The following is a 14170-nucleotide window of genomic DNA, read 5'->3' on the forward strand; positions in this document are numbered from 1 at the left end:
AACAAAAAGAGGGCCACAGCTGCCCCCAGTGTTCAGCTGCATTCCCAAGCTAGAGAACGAGACACTTCCAAATCTGAAATAACTCATCCAACTGAGGCAGGGCTCTATAAACAACAGACAAGTAAAATACATTGAATAAATATTACATAATCTATTTTCTTTAGTGGTTGTGTCTGTATATATGTGGGTACATTCAGGTATGGTTTTTACAATGACCCTTCGAAGTGGGTATTATAATTACAACTTTATAGGTGAGAAAACTAAGGTTAAGATTTGATTAGTAACCTGGCACAAATCTTAAAACCAGTAAGAGAACACGTCAGGATTCGAACACCAATATGAGTCCATTTTCTACTCTTACTGCTGATGTGAGTACTAAGTCCTCATTAACTGGTGATGAAAGAAATAAATGTGAAGGAATTAAAACACCAAAAAGAGCCTTGGTATTTCCTCTCATCTTGGTTCAATAACCTCTTGTGAGAAAAAAGTTTTCAGTGCTTGTCGCTATAAATGAGAATGATTGGCTTGCCAGTTGAACCTACAGACAGAAATAATGTGAGAGGTCACAAGTCCACTCATTTGCACTGGACTTCCAAAGAGTTTTGTCATGCAGTGTCTCAGTTAATCCCCCAATAGCTCAGGGAGGTGGACATGGGCACCATTTTACATACAGAGAAAACATCCCAAAACATTGCAGTGATGACACGTAGCATAAACCTTAGGCCAGGTACATCACACATTATGCCATTTAATCCACCCCATAAGCTGTCATTCTGCCTCTTGTTCAGAAGAACAGGTTGGGGCTTAGAGAGGTTAAATGACTCATCCGAGGTCATATAGCTTGTCCTCAGAGCCAGAATTCTAATCCAAAGACATGTTCTTAACAACCATGGCATTCGCCTCTCCCTAGGACACACAAGGCCTCAAATCAAGCCCATGAGGCTTCTACCAGCTATCTACCAGTTCATTTGGATTTTTGGCTCATTGCAGACTAATGATGCACAAGTGGTCTCATTAATGGTATGCATGTTTGTTTGTTTGTTTGTTTGAGACGGAGCCTCACTCTGTCACCCAGGCTGGAGTGCAGTGGCACCATCTTGGCTCACTGCAACCTCCACCTCCTGGGTCAAGCAGTTCTTCTGCCTCAGCCTCCTGAGTAGCTGGGATTACAGGTGTGTGCCACCACACCCGGCTAATTTTATTGTTAGTAGAGATGGGGTTTCACCATGTTAGCCAAGCTGGTCTCAAACTCCCAACCTCATGATCCACCCGTCTCGGCCTCCCAAAGTGCTGGAATTACAGGCGTGAGCCACCATGCCCAGCCAATGTCATGCACAGTTTTAAGCAAAAATATGTTTCAGTCTCAGCTAAACTATGTCATTACCACGTCTTCTCTGTCTCCCGTTGCCGCTTAGAGATCACAAAATATGCCAAGATGGGTCTGGCTTTTAGAGACTCTAATTTTGCAGACCCACTCAAGCCATGGATTTAGTGTAGTGTCAAGATGAGAAGCCTAAACAACATAGAGAAGGCCCACGTTCAGCCATAACTTCCCACTCACTCCTCACTGAAGAGGTAGGCACAATAGCTTTCTCACTGCTTAGCAATTATATCAAGTAAGAGCTGTTGGATGGCATGAGAGACCACAAGTAGACACAGAATGGCTATTTGGTTGGCTGGCTGCTCATTTTTTGAGCAAATAAAATAAGCACTAAATTCAAAACAGAGCCTCCCACAAAATAATCCAAAATTTAAATGAATTTTTTAAAAAAAAGCATAGTTGAAATGGAGATAAGTCATGGAAGAGTCAGAGAGGAGAGAAAAGAAGAGGGAAGGGAGGAAGAGGGAAGAGAGGATGATGGATAGAGGAATCGAGAGATGAGAGGAGATGGAGAGGAAAAGGGAGGAGGAAAGAAGAGAGGAATGAGTAAAGAAGAAAATTGAAAGAGGTGGCAGAGAGATGGGAGGGGCTAAGAAGACTGGAGATTACTAACGGTGCAGCTGAATCATAAAACTACCATGTTTATAGGAAACTCGTGGCTCTGGGGTTTAACGAAAGGTTTTATATTTTTAATTTGCCAGATCAGGGAAGCAGCAGGGTCTTTTTTTTTTTTTTTTTTGAGATGGGGTCTTGTTTTGTCATCCAGGCTGGAGTGCAGTGGTGTAATTACAACTCACAGCAGCCTCGACCTCCTGGGCTCAGGCATCCTCCTGCCTCAGCCTTCCAAGTAGCTGGGACTATAGGCCTATGCCACCACATCTGGCTATTTTTTCTTTTTTTTGGAGGGACAGGGTCTCCCTGTGTTCCCCAGGCTGGTCTTGAACTCCTAGGCTTAAGTGATCCTCCTGCCTCGGCCTCCCTAAGTGCTGGAATTACAGGCGTGAATCACCATGCCTGACACAGCAGAACCTGTGAGATATATTTAAGCAAGGAGGCTGGAATACCGTCTCATTTGACTCCAGGGAAAATATAACTTTTTCCCAGAGATGAAAATAAAGACACCAGAGCGGGGTCCACTCAAGGATACTGATGTGAGCCATCCCCTGCCTCCCTATATCGGCTGGCAGAGACAGGCAGGCTAGGGGATGCAAAATCTCATGGGTAGAGATGCAGCCTTGCTTCAGAGAAATCTTACTGCAAACCCTGGAGGCCAGACTTTAGACAGGATTGCAATGACATTATGTATCCAAGGCAGTGGAAGTTTCCTCTAAAGAAAAAATGGGAGGCAAGTGGCTTGAGGAAGTCAGGCACAGCGAGCTTGGTAGCCAGGGTCCTGGAGCCAACCTCAAGGCAGCCTCTTTGACTCACACAATACTGTCTGGCTACATCATCACTGTTCTCAGCCCAACCTTCCTCCTGGCCATAGAATCTCTGTATGCTCACTACAGAAAAAAATAAAAAAATATCTAGAGCACAAGGACACAGAAAGGACTTCCAGAATCCCCCACCCAGTGGCAACCACTTGGACACAGGACTGCTTGGAGGTTGAGAGCCAAATTCAAATCCCAACTTAGGTTCTCACTAATTGGATGAGTTGGGGCAAGTCACGTCACCTTCCTAAGCCTCAGTTTGCTCCTCTGTATAACAAGAGTAATAAAAAGTAGCTCCCTCATGGTATTATTGTGAAAAATAAAATAAAATGCTTGGTGCACTGTCCAGCATGTAGAGGGAATCTATTGCTATTATTTATTATTGTTACTAACAGCATTAGATGCATTTCCTTTCTCTGCATCTTGAAGGTAGTCTATGCAAAGTACCCAACATAGCCCGAAGGATATCCCCACGCCATTACAGAGAGAAAAAAAAAAGTCCTTCCTAAATTCAAACTTCAGATCACTTCGCCCTCTGATTTAAGCAGGGCATTAGGTTCATCTCTAACTCTCCCTTTCTCTCAACTGAAGAACATGGATCTGCGCCATTCACTGCACAGTCAAGCTGGGGGGCACTGCAGAGAACAAGGAAAGAAGACCACCACCAGCAGACATGGGCCATGGCAGCTCTTAACAATGGCCCCAGGAAAGCCTAGTAGCTCCACTCAGTGAGAAACATGCCAAACAAGAACCAGGTCTGCTTTTCTCTCACTTCCTCCCACCCCAAAAAAATGCAGAACTTGAAATCAGGTGCTTTCAGATTCAGGTGAAGGAACCTCAGGAACAACTGCACTTCCAGTCCCCTCTCTTTCTCAATCACAGAAACGATCACGTTCTCTCCTTTTCCACCTGCCTGTTCTCAAGTGGACCCTCCCGTGAAGATGGCTCTATTTCAAATCAAAACCCCATCACACCACCACCCAAGGCCTTCCTTTTGCCTTTCCCTAATCCACTTTTTGCCTAGTGCTTATTATCAGCTGACACATTAAATATTCATTATGTTTCTGTTGGCCTCTCCTCACACAAAGAAGACAGGTTTGTTGACTGCTGTATCCCCAGCATGCACAGCCCATTGAAGGCTCAAGTAGCATTTGTTACATGAGAAAATAAGTTGTTTATAGCCCTCCCCAACACCTAGCATCCACATAAAGTGTAAGGGATCTTATAAAGGAGTTGCCCATATTACAGATGAGGAAACTGAGGCTCAGAGAGAACAGACTTTTCCAAGCTCTCACAGCAAAGTTTAGCATCTCAGCTATCAAGAAAACCCAAGTATTAACGTTAGAATATAGTGAATGACCCCCCCGCCAGTGCTCCAAGGAACGTTCATCCTGCCTTGTTTCAGAAGCAACATCCACAGCCACAGCGTCATAGGAGCCTGGCTGCCCATCCTGGGTCTGCATTTACTAGCTGAGTGAGGTTGGTGTGTCTCTCAGTGATTCCATCTAGCCATATGCAAAATAAGATGACAAATCCTGCTCTTACTACCTTCCAGTGCTGCTCTGGACATCGATGGAATATTTTGGAAACATCCTTGGCTTCTGATGATGGAAGGGGAACCCAGTGAGACATGAGGAGTCCTCGCTGGTGTATTACCTAATGTGAGTGCCGGGGTTGGTGAGCTTTCAGCATGGGCTGGCCTGGTGCCTCTGCGACTTCCCATCCACAAGCTGTCCCTACCCTTACTCGTCACAAGCAAGGGAATGTTGATGCAGTAAAGGACTAAACCAGAGATGATGCTGCACCCACCAACCAAGTGCTTCCTCTGCCCTGCGTGCTCCTCCTCTCTCCTCCCTCATCCAAGGCATTCCAAAAAGCACCCTTGTCTTTTGGGCAGAGTTCCCTTTCCACCCTCGAGCTGTCCCCACTGCCTTAGCCTGGACTAATCTCTCCAGGGAACCTCTCCTACATCCACCTGGCTTCTCACAGAACCGTGCAGGAGGTTGGGGACTTATTACAAAGTGCTCTGAAGGATGTTGCCGAGTGCCTCTGGTTTTTGTCAAGTCACTGAAAATGCCGACATCATCCTTGATCAGTGACACATGTTCTACATACGCCCCACGCCAGGTCTGTGTTGAGCAGTAAATAATATGTCACTTGATGCTTGCAGCAACTCTATGAGGCAGGAACTGTGATTGTGCCCATTTCAAAGATGAGCAACCTGGGACACACAGTGTTTTGTTAAATTCCCCCACGTTTCACAGTCAGTAAGTGGCACAGCCGTGATTCAAATGCAGGTATCTGGCATAGTAGGGAAAGAGCATGGTGGTGATGGCTACAGGTCCAAAATGAATGTGTGCTCCCATTTACACAGTGTGGCACTGTCGCTGGGAGGCAGCTGCCCAGCCATGGACACTTCCCAGCACCTCTGCATCTGGGTGTAGCCATGTGACTCGTTCATCCAACAGGATGTGGGCCAGAGTTTTGGAGAGATAGGACACCCTTTCTTCTCTCCTTCCTGCTTCCTGGATTTTCTGGCTGCTTGCAGAAAATCCTAAGTTATTAGAAGATGGCAGAGCCACAAGATAGTGGAGACTGAGTTCTTACATCCCCACATGAAGAAAAGCTGCCTGCTGACCCCAGGAATACCCACCATCGGACCATCAGGTTAGCAAAAAGTAAGCTTTATTGTTAAGCCAGAGGTCAGCAAACTTTTCTGTAAAGAGCTAGAGAGTAAATATTTTGAGCTTTGCAGGCCATGCAGTCTCTCTCACAATGGCTCAACTCTGTCATCATAGCATAAAAGCTTCCTTAGATGATCTGTAAACAAATGGGTGTGGTTGTTTTCCAGTAAAACTTTATTTACAAAAACAAACAAGGGCCCAAATTGGGCTGGAGAACCATAGCTTGTCAAATCTTGTGCTAAGGCATTAAAATTTTGCAGGAATTATTTGTTATTATAGCTAATGTTAATGAAGTAATATAGGAAAGGGGGAGTCCTCTTTGGTTTCCTTCTTAGTCTCCTAATCATCCACAACCATATGCAGAGGGATCTCACTTTCCCAACTCTCTCATTTCTCCCCAGAGCTGGAGTGGCCCTCTTTCTGTCCCCACTGAATCCTTTTATCTGTGGAAAATTGGGAGAGAGAGTCTACAAGAAGAGCACTATACCTCCCCACCCCAATTGCACACCCTTTTATTTTTTTCTTTTCAGACAGAGTTTCGCTCTTGTTGCCCAGGCTGGAGTGCAATGGCACAGTCTTGGCTCACCGCAACCTCCGCCTTCCAGGTTCAAGGGATTCTCCTGCCTCAGCCTCCCAAGTAGCTGGAATTACAGGCATGCACCACCCACACCTGGCAAATTTTTCTATTTTTAGTAGAGAGGGTTTCTCCATGTTGGTCAGGCTGGCCTCAAACCCCTTAGGTCAGGTGATCCTCCCGCCTCGGCCTCCCGAAGTGCTGGGATTAGAGGCGTAAAGGTTGCAGTCACGTAGACTCAAAAGAAAAACAGTATTTAAAAAAAAAGAACAAGAATGCTGTATAAAACAGTAAACAGTAAAACATAATGCAGCAATTAAAAGTTAATGCCCCAACATTTATTTTGGGGATACAGCATATGTCTCACCTAGTCTGTGACTAAAAAGTTTCCTGCCTTATTCATGCAGTGGCTTCTTCATGGTTTGCGTAAGGCAGCCAATTAAAGCAGAAACTCAGACCTGGCACAATGCTCACGCCTGTAATCCCAGCACTTTGGGAGGCCAAAGGGGGTGTAGATCACCTGAGGTCTGGAGTTCGAGACCAGCCTGGCCAACATGGTAAAACCCCGTCTCTACTAAAAATACAAAAATTAGCCAGGTGTGGTGCTGCATGCCTGTAATCCCAGCTTCTCAGGAGGCTGAAACAGGAGAATTGCTTGAACCCGGGAGGCAGAGGTTGCAGTGAGCTGAGATTGAGCTACCGCACTCTAGCCTGGGCCACAGAGTGAGACTCTGTCTCCAAAAAAATAAATAAATAAATAAAAGTATATGTATACAAAAAGAAACTCAATGGACACTGCAGCATCTTCAAAGTTTATCACTGATTATGTAAAGCAAGCACGGGCTATGTGCAAGCTGGGCTGCCTATGAACAGGAAGGGATCATTTTCAGAGGCGTTTCAAGTCATCTTCACGTTCTTGGATGATTTTTTTTAAAAAATCATTAAATGTTATACAACTCTCATTTCTCTCGTCCTTCAATATTACTGCATTTCTCTCATCATTCAATATTACTGTCAGTTCTGGCAGAAAATATAATATACCCCTGCTGAGTTTCCTATGCCCTTCTCTGCTCCAGATCATGTTGTGTTTGTATGAACAGCATGTGCACAGGTGAGACACTGCCTCCTTGGAAGGCACCAAAGGCGTGTGGCTGCTGTGTCCAGTCACGTGCTCAGACTTCACCCCTGCTATGGGGATGAGGGCAAGGGTATTGGTCTTGGTCTCCTACCTGCACTTACTCTTGCCCTTGGGGTGAAGATGCTACCTGAAAATCCACATATCCTGGAAAGGTCTCACACAAGGATCAGGCGTTTTCAGACAGAACGGTTTTCTTGTTGATGTTTTCTACTGCATTCTCTCTTAAGCTCAAGACTTTTTATTTTGTGTTTTTTACATTGATGAGTTATAAAGGGGCCTCTCTCATCTTTCCCTTCTTTTTACCTTCTTCTTTGCTGAATCTCTGCTCTCTGGCCAGGAGTCATTACATAGAAACTTAAGTGCAGGGTGATCATCTATTAACTCAGCAAATAGTTATCAACAGCTACAATCTCAGATGCTATTTAAGGCTTCAGAGATACAGCAGTGAGCAAAATTGCTGTCAAAGTGCCCACATTCTAGTGGAAAAAGCAATAAATAGATGTATTATTTGTTGCCCTAAAAAAGTGAAAAGTGAAGCTTCTTTGGTATGTCTCATGCACCATCTAGGGGGTAGGCTCTGCCATACTGGCTGCTGACTTGTTAAAAATACTACTATCATGAGGCCAGGGAGAAATCTGAACTTGGGAAAGTGGTGTGGGGGCCAGAATTTGAGAAGAGAAGAAGCCTACGCTGGAATCGCACTTAGTTCACGTCACTTCCCAGATCTGGCTTCCAATGGCCTCTTCTCACCGTCTAAATAAAATACATAAATCCTCAATGTGGCCTTTAAAATCTGCCTCTTTTAATCCTTCTCTGCAGCCACAATGACTTCTATGATGGTCTTCCAATACCCTGAGCCTGTTCCCACCTCAGGGTCTTTGCCATTGCTGTGCTGCCCCCGGAAAGCCCTTCCCCCAGATACTCACATGGCTGTCCCTTCACTTCAAATGTCAGCACAAGAGGTATTTCCTGCCTAAATGGCAGCCAATATGCTCTATTCTCTTGCCCTGCTTTTAAGTATTTCTTCCCAGCCACACTGCTTCCTGACACATTCATTCACTTGCTTGTCCATTTGCCGTCTCTGTCCTTATACTGAAATGTCATCTCTCTAAGGCAGGGGCTTTGTCGTGGTCAGTGCTGCGTTCCTGGCACCCAGCAGAGAGCCTGTAGACAGTGGTGCACAATAATTACCCATGGAATGGTGAATGTTTCTTAGTGAATGTTTCTTAGCAACTGTAACTTACTGCCTGCTCTCCTCTCCCCTGTAGCCGGTTCTCCACGTGGCCATCAGAGGATGCTTCTGGAAGGTAAATCTCATGTTCACCACCATCCACCCTGGCTTTAAAATCTTTAGTGGTTTCTTTCTGCTCTTATAACAAAGATGCAACACCCAAATGTGGCCTGAGGGTCTCAGCACGGTCCTGCTCTGACCTCCTTCACTCTTACCCTCCAAGCACCAGGGTCTTCTCAGGCAATTTTTTTCAGACCAGACATTTGCTATGATCCCTCCGGCCACAGGGCCTATGCCCAGTCTCTTTCCACTTCCTGAAATGCTTTTCCCTTCCCTCTGTCACCCACCCTAGTCTTCACATCTCAGTTTCAGCCCATGTCCTCAGGGGACCTTCTCTGACCTTCCTGGGTGGGTCACACAGTACTTATTACAGTGCATCGTATTTACTTGCATGATACTTTTTTGAAATATGTCCCTCCTTCTCTAGACTGTCAGATTCACATGAGCAGAAACAGCACCTGGTTTTGGACCCCATTTTACGCTGAGCCTAGCATATAGTAGGCTTTCAAGAAATCCATGAACAAATAACTAAAGAGCTGTGACCTTCAAACAAGCTACTTCAAGCTTGTTGAGCCTTGGGTAACGATGGCTATGCCACAGAGACATGGGAGACTTCAATGACATAAAATGGATGATATTTTATAAATAACAATTGGCACACACTGTACAAATTAAGTGATTTTTTTAAATGTGGGTCTACCCACCTCTAAGCCTTTCATCTAATTTGATACCTTCCACAGAGATACCTTGATCTAAATGCCACCTCTGCTGAGTTTCTTTTAGCGCCTTTTGCATTATGAAAAGTCAGTATCTCATTGAATCTTCTCATCAAAGCAGTAAGCCAGACATTTACCATGTGTTCCAAGTGCTTTATATAAATTAACTTTCAGCCCTTGCAACCCACCTTCAAAGGTAAATACTATCATTATCCCCATTTCACAGATGAGGAACTGAGGCACCAAGGAAAATGAAAACTTTCCAGTAGGCACACCCCTAGAAAGTGGTGGATTCAGGGTTGAATGAACACAGTTTAATGCCAGTCTCCACTCTGAGCCATTAAACAACAGTGGTGGAACACACACCAAACAACAAATGGGGAAACTGAGGCCCAGAGAGCTTTCATCATAGCTTCTGCCTGACTCCCAGCTGGAACTCCTAACATAAGTCTCTGCTCATGTGAAAGAGTTCAGTGTCCTCACGCAATGGAGAGTTTCCTTATCATTGTCCTTACCCAATGGAGAGTTTCTTGTGTCCATATATCCAGTGTCCTTACCCAGTGGAGAGTTTCTTGAACCCATGACTACACCATGTTTTAAGCACACCAGGCTCCTAGGATACCACAGGTGCCCCAGCTGGTTTGCACCTGTGGGCAAAGTTTGCCCTGCATTCCTGGGCACATGATTATACCTATATTGGGGTGAATTTCTGTGACTTTCTCAGATGCATGTATCTGACACCCCCACCTACCAATCTTGAACTGTTATAATTCCATCAACATTTGCCAAGCAAGATTGTACCACATGGAACTCTGCAGTGAGCAGAGGTTACAGAGTGAGGCTTTGGCCAAATAGGTCTGGGTTCAAATCATTCATTCATTCATTTTGTTAACAAACACTGTAGACCTTTGGCTGTATGATGGGCCTGTATTACACACTCAGGATTCCAAGGTAAACCCAGGAAACACAGGTGCCGCTATCAGAAACCCAGAGCCTGGAGGGGTAGACAGACACTACACACAACAACAAGCAAGAAAATTGGCAATTGTGATACAAGCTACGATGAAAATAAACAGGATGATGTGATGAAACAAAACTGAGAGTGAGGGGTTAGAACAGGGCCATGATCTTCTCCCCATCAAGCTAAATGTCTTTGGGCAAGTCTCGTAATCCCTCCAAACCTGTTTCCAAATCTGTTCATGGTGATGGTAAATCTCAAGGCACATATAAAATGCTCAGAAATGAAAGCTATGCCTTTCTTGAACCCAGGCACCAGGCATTCAGGTGTGAACAAAGCTATCCATGCAGTCCGGGAGGGGAGCCAGACAGAAGCAAGCATGTGCGACCAGCATTAAAGGGGCAGCTGCAGTCTGTCCCCTCTGGAGCCCTGTCCTTGTTCTTCCCAACACAGCCTTGTGCGTGTGCTGATGCTGTATGAAATCCCTGCTTCTTCATCGTTCATCACAAGAGGTAAGTTCCCCAGCTCCATCCCAGCCCAGCAGCCAACCATAGGAAAGGCAGCTGAGAAGTGCCTTCCTTCTCCTGCCTTCTTGGGTCATTGAGCAAAGAGGAGACCGAGGCACACGGGCCCACTCTCTCTTCTGTTTTTTCCTATCAACCGGGCCAAACAACCAGCAAGGAACACCTGCTGAAAGGTGAAGAGGACAGAGCCTTGGCAGAGATTAATGCCTTCCTGATGCCAGGCGGCCATGAGAACTGAGATTGGCAGTGTGAAGGTCCACCTTCTCTGCAACCAAATCATAAGTGTCCCATAGACAAAGGCTTTGTGTTTATCTGCCTTCAGACTGGTCAGTGATCACGGAAGCTTAGCAACTTGGGGCAAAACTGGCTCAGGGCCGGGCATGGTGGCTCATGCCTGTAATCCTAGCACTTCGGAGGCAGGCGGATCACTTGAGACCAGGAGTGCGAGACCATCCTGGCCAATATGGTGAAACCCTATCTCTATTAAAAATCCAAAAAATTAGCCGGAATGTTAGCACATGCCTATAGTCCCTGCTACTCGGGAGGCTGAGGCAGAATTGCTTGAACCCAGGAGGCGGAGGTTGCAGTGAGCCAAGATCGTGTCACTGCACCCCAGGCTGGACGATAAGAGTGAGACCCCATGTCAAAAAAAAAAAGAAAAAAAAAAAACTGGCTAAGAACTGATGGAGCCAGAGTTTGAGAAGGATGTTGACTTGCTGGCTAATGAATGATTAAGGTCAAGAGGTAAAGGTGTCACTCATCTTTAATAGCCCCAGCTGGAAGAAAACTGGTCTATCTATTCAGGAGACTTACTGGTCCTTGGCTTTCTTAAAGATTCCCCAAATCTAGAGTTCTCCTGACATTGGTGTGACCCCTCCACTCATCTCAAGAACCACTAGGACTTTGCGTTTTCAGAAAGCATGGTTGACTGTCTGCATTCAGTGATTTGTTGGCTGAGACAGTCCTAATAGGTCAGCTAATTTGAATATCACACATATACCCAAATTACACATTGATACTTCAGCCTACAGTAATCTTTCTAAAACTCTTCAGCGGCCCCCATTAAATATAAACTCATCCTGGCTCACAAATCCTTTACAACATGACAACATCTTTGACTTCATCTTCACTTTCTTTTAACGTGTTTAGAGACAGGGTCTCGTTCTGTCACCCAGGCTGGAGTGCAGTGGCACCATCACAGCTCACTACAGCCTTGAACTCCTGGGCTCCAGTGAACCTCCTGCCTCAACCTCTTGAGTAGCTGGGACTACAGGCACACGTCACCACACCTGGCTAATTTTTGTATTTTTTGTAGAGACAGGGTCTTGCTATATTGCTCACTCTGGTCTTAAATGTCAAGACTCAAGTGATCCTCCTGCCTTGGCCTCTCAAAATGCTGAGATTACAGATGTGAGCCACCACTCCCCACCCATCCTCACTGCCCACCATGTGTCTGTACTTCTTTTCCCTCACCCTCCTCTCCATATACCCTCCAAACTGTACTGCTCCTCTGAAGAAGTCTCACACATCTATATCTCCCTGCCTCTGCTCCATTTCAAATGTCCTTCCCTGGCTCCTTTCAAAGCCCTTACCTATCCCTCAAGGCACATCTTATGTGTCACCTCCCCTGTGAAGCTCTGCCTGACTTCTCCAGGGTCTCACAGACCCTAGGCCAGGGGCTCTCAAACTTGAGTGTGCATGGGCATCACCCACTGGAGTCACCAACTAGGAGATCTCAGGGGAAACACAAGAATCTGCATTCCCAAGTGATGCTGATGCTGCTGGTCCAGGGACCACACTTTGAGAACCACTGCGCTGGATGATCGAATTTTTTTTTTTTTTTTTTTTTGAGATAGGGTCTCACTCTGTCACCCAGGCTGGAGTGCAGTGGTGTGATCTTGGCTCACTGCAAACTCTGCCTCCTGGGTTCAAGCGATTCTCATACCTCAGCCTCCCCAGTAGCTAGGACTACAGCTGCTTGCCACCATGCCTGGCTAATTTTTGTATTTTTAGCAGAGACAGGGTTTCACCATGTTGGCCAGGCTGGTCTTGAACTCCTGACCTCAAGTGATCCGCCTGCCTGGGCCTCCCAAAGTGGTGGGATTACAGGCGTGAGCCACCATGCCCAGCACGATTAATGGATTTCTATGGAATTTAATTTCCTTTCTGCCTACTGCTTTCAGGTAAAAACCATGATTGATTCAGATTCCCCTGATGATCTCACTTGCATAACTGAGATCAGGGGTTTTTCTGAAATTCACCAGGACTTCTCCCCTTTTCAATCACTTTGTGTGACTGGTATTAGCATTAGTTCTCTAGAACTGCTGTGGCAAAGTATTGCAAACTTGGTGGCTTGAACAATATAATTTTTTTCTCTCATAGTTCTGGAGGCTAAAAGTGTAAGATCAAGGTGTCGGTGGTTCCCTCTGGAGTCTCTGAAGGACAATCTATTTCATGCCTTTCTTCCAGCTTCTGGTAGCCTCAGGCATTCCTTGGCTCATAGATGGCATTCTATTTATGCCATAATAAAAATATTAGTACTTACTTTTTTTTTTTTTTTTTTTTGAGATGGATTCTCACTCTGTCACCCAGGCTGGAGTGCAGTGGCGCAATCTCGGCTCATTGCAAACGCCATTCTCCTGCCTCATCCTCTGGAGTAGCTGGGACTACAGGCACCCGCCACAACGCCCGGCTAATTTTTTTTTTTTTTGTATTTTTAGTAGAGATGGCATTTCACTGTGTTAGCCAGGATGGTCTCGATCTCCTGACCTTGTGATCCGCCCGCCTTGGCCTCCCAAAATGCTGGGACTACAGGCGTGAGCCACTGTGCCTGGCCAGTATTATTTTTTTTAAGATTGTATGCAGCTTCATACCATCTCTCCTCTCTGCATGTCTGTTTCTGTGTCCAATTTTCCCCTCTTTATAAGGACACCAGTCTTATCAGATTAGGGCTCACACTAATGACCTCCTTTTAACTTGATTACCTCTGTAAAGACCCTCTCTCCAAATAAGGTCACATCCTGAGGTACTGAGGGTTAGGACTTCAACATATATTTTGTTTTGGTGGGGGATACAACCCATGATGCCTTGTCAGATGACACCTCCAATCCCAGGAGGATCCATGCCATGGAGACAAACAACTCATTATTTGCCTTGATGACCTGTCATCTCATAGACACCTCCCTGGATGGATGGAGCACTGGAATTTGGGCTACCAGAGAGTTCCGCCTCGGTTAGCAGAAGTAATTTGCCTGTGTCCTTATGCAACATGCTGACCTGGTCAGTCATTTAAATGAAAGGGCACGGCAGCCATGCAAAACTCTATCTCCCTAATGCTTTTCTTCCCATTGCTTTCTTCTTCTTGAAATATAAAAACGACCCTGTTGTATAACTGCATTCCATTGCACTGCATTAACTAAACCAATTCTAAGTTCTTTTGTGGAAACATCGTGATCACTTCTCCGCTCGCATGCA

General features: G+C 45.5%; 1 protein-coding gene and 1 long non-coding RNA gene across 5 annotated transcripts in view; one reads left to right on the plus strand and one right to left on the minus strand.

The window, feature by feature from the left end:
- Nucleotides 1–14170, minus strand: part of GRIN2A (glutamate ionotropic receptor NMDA type subunit 2A) — a 428905-nt gene that overhangs the window by 269706 nt on the left and 145029 nt on the right.
- LOC107968785 (uncharacterized) lies at nucleotides 8447–14132 on the plus strand. Of its 2 annotated transcripts, none has more exons than XR_008539734.1 (3): nucleotides 8447–8514; nucleotides 10484–10684; nucleotides 13872–14132. It is a non-coding gene; the product is annotated as an uncharacterized LOC107968785 (long non-coding RNA). The 2 variants fall into 2 exon arrangements; XR_001710212.2 differs by lacking the exon at nucleotides 13872–14132 and adding an exon at nucleotides 10850–11200.

The sequence above is a fragment of the Pan troglodytes genome, chromosome 18 (assembly GCF_028858775.2).
Source record: "Pan troglodytes isolate AG18354 chromosome 18, NHGRI_mPanTro3-v2.0_pri, whole genome shotgun sequence".
NCBI lineage: Eukaryota > Metazoa > Chordata > Mammalia > Primates > Hominidae > Pan > Pan troglodytes.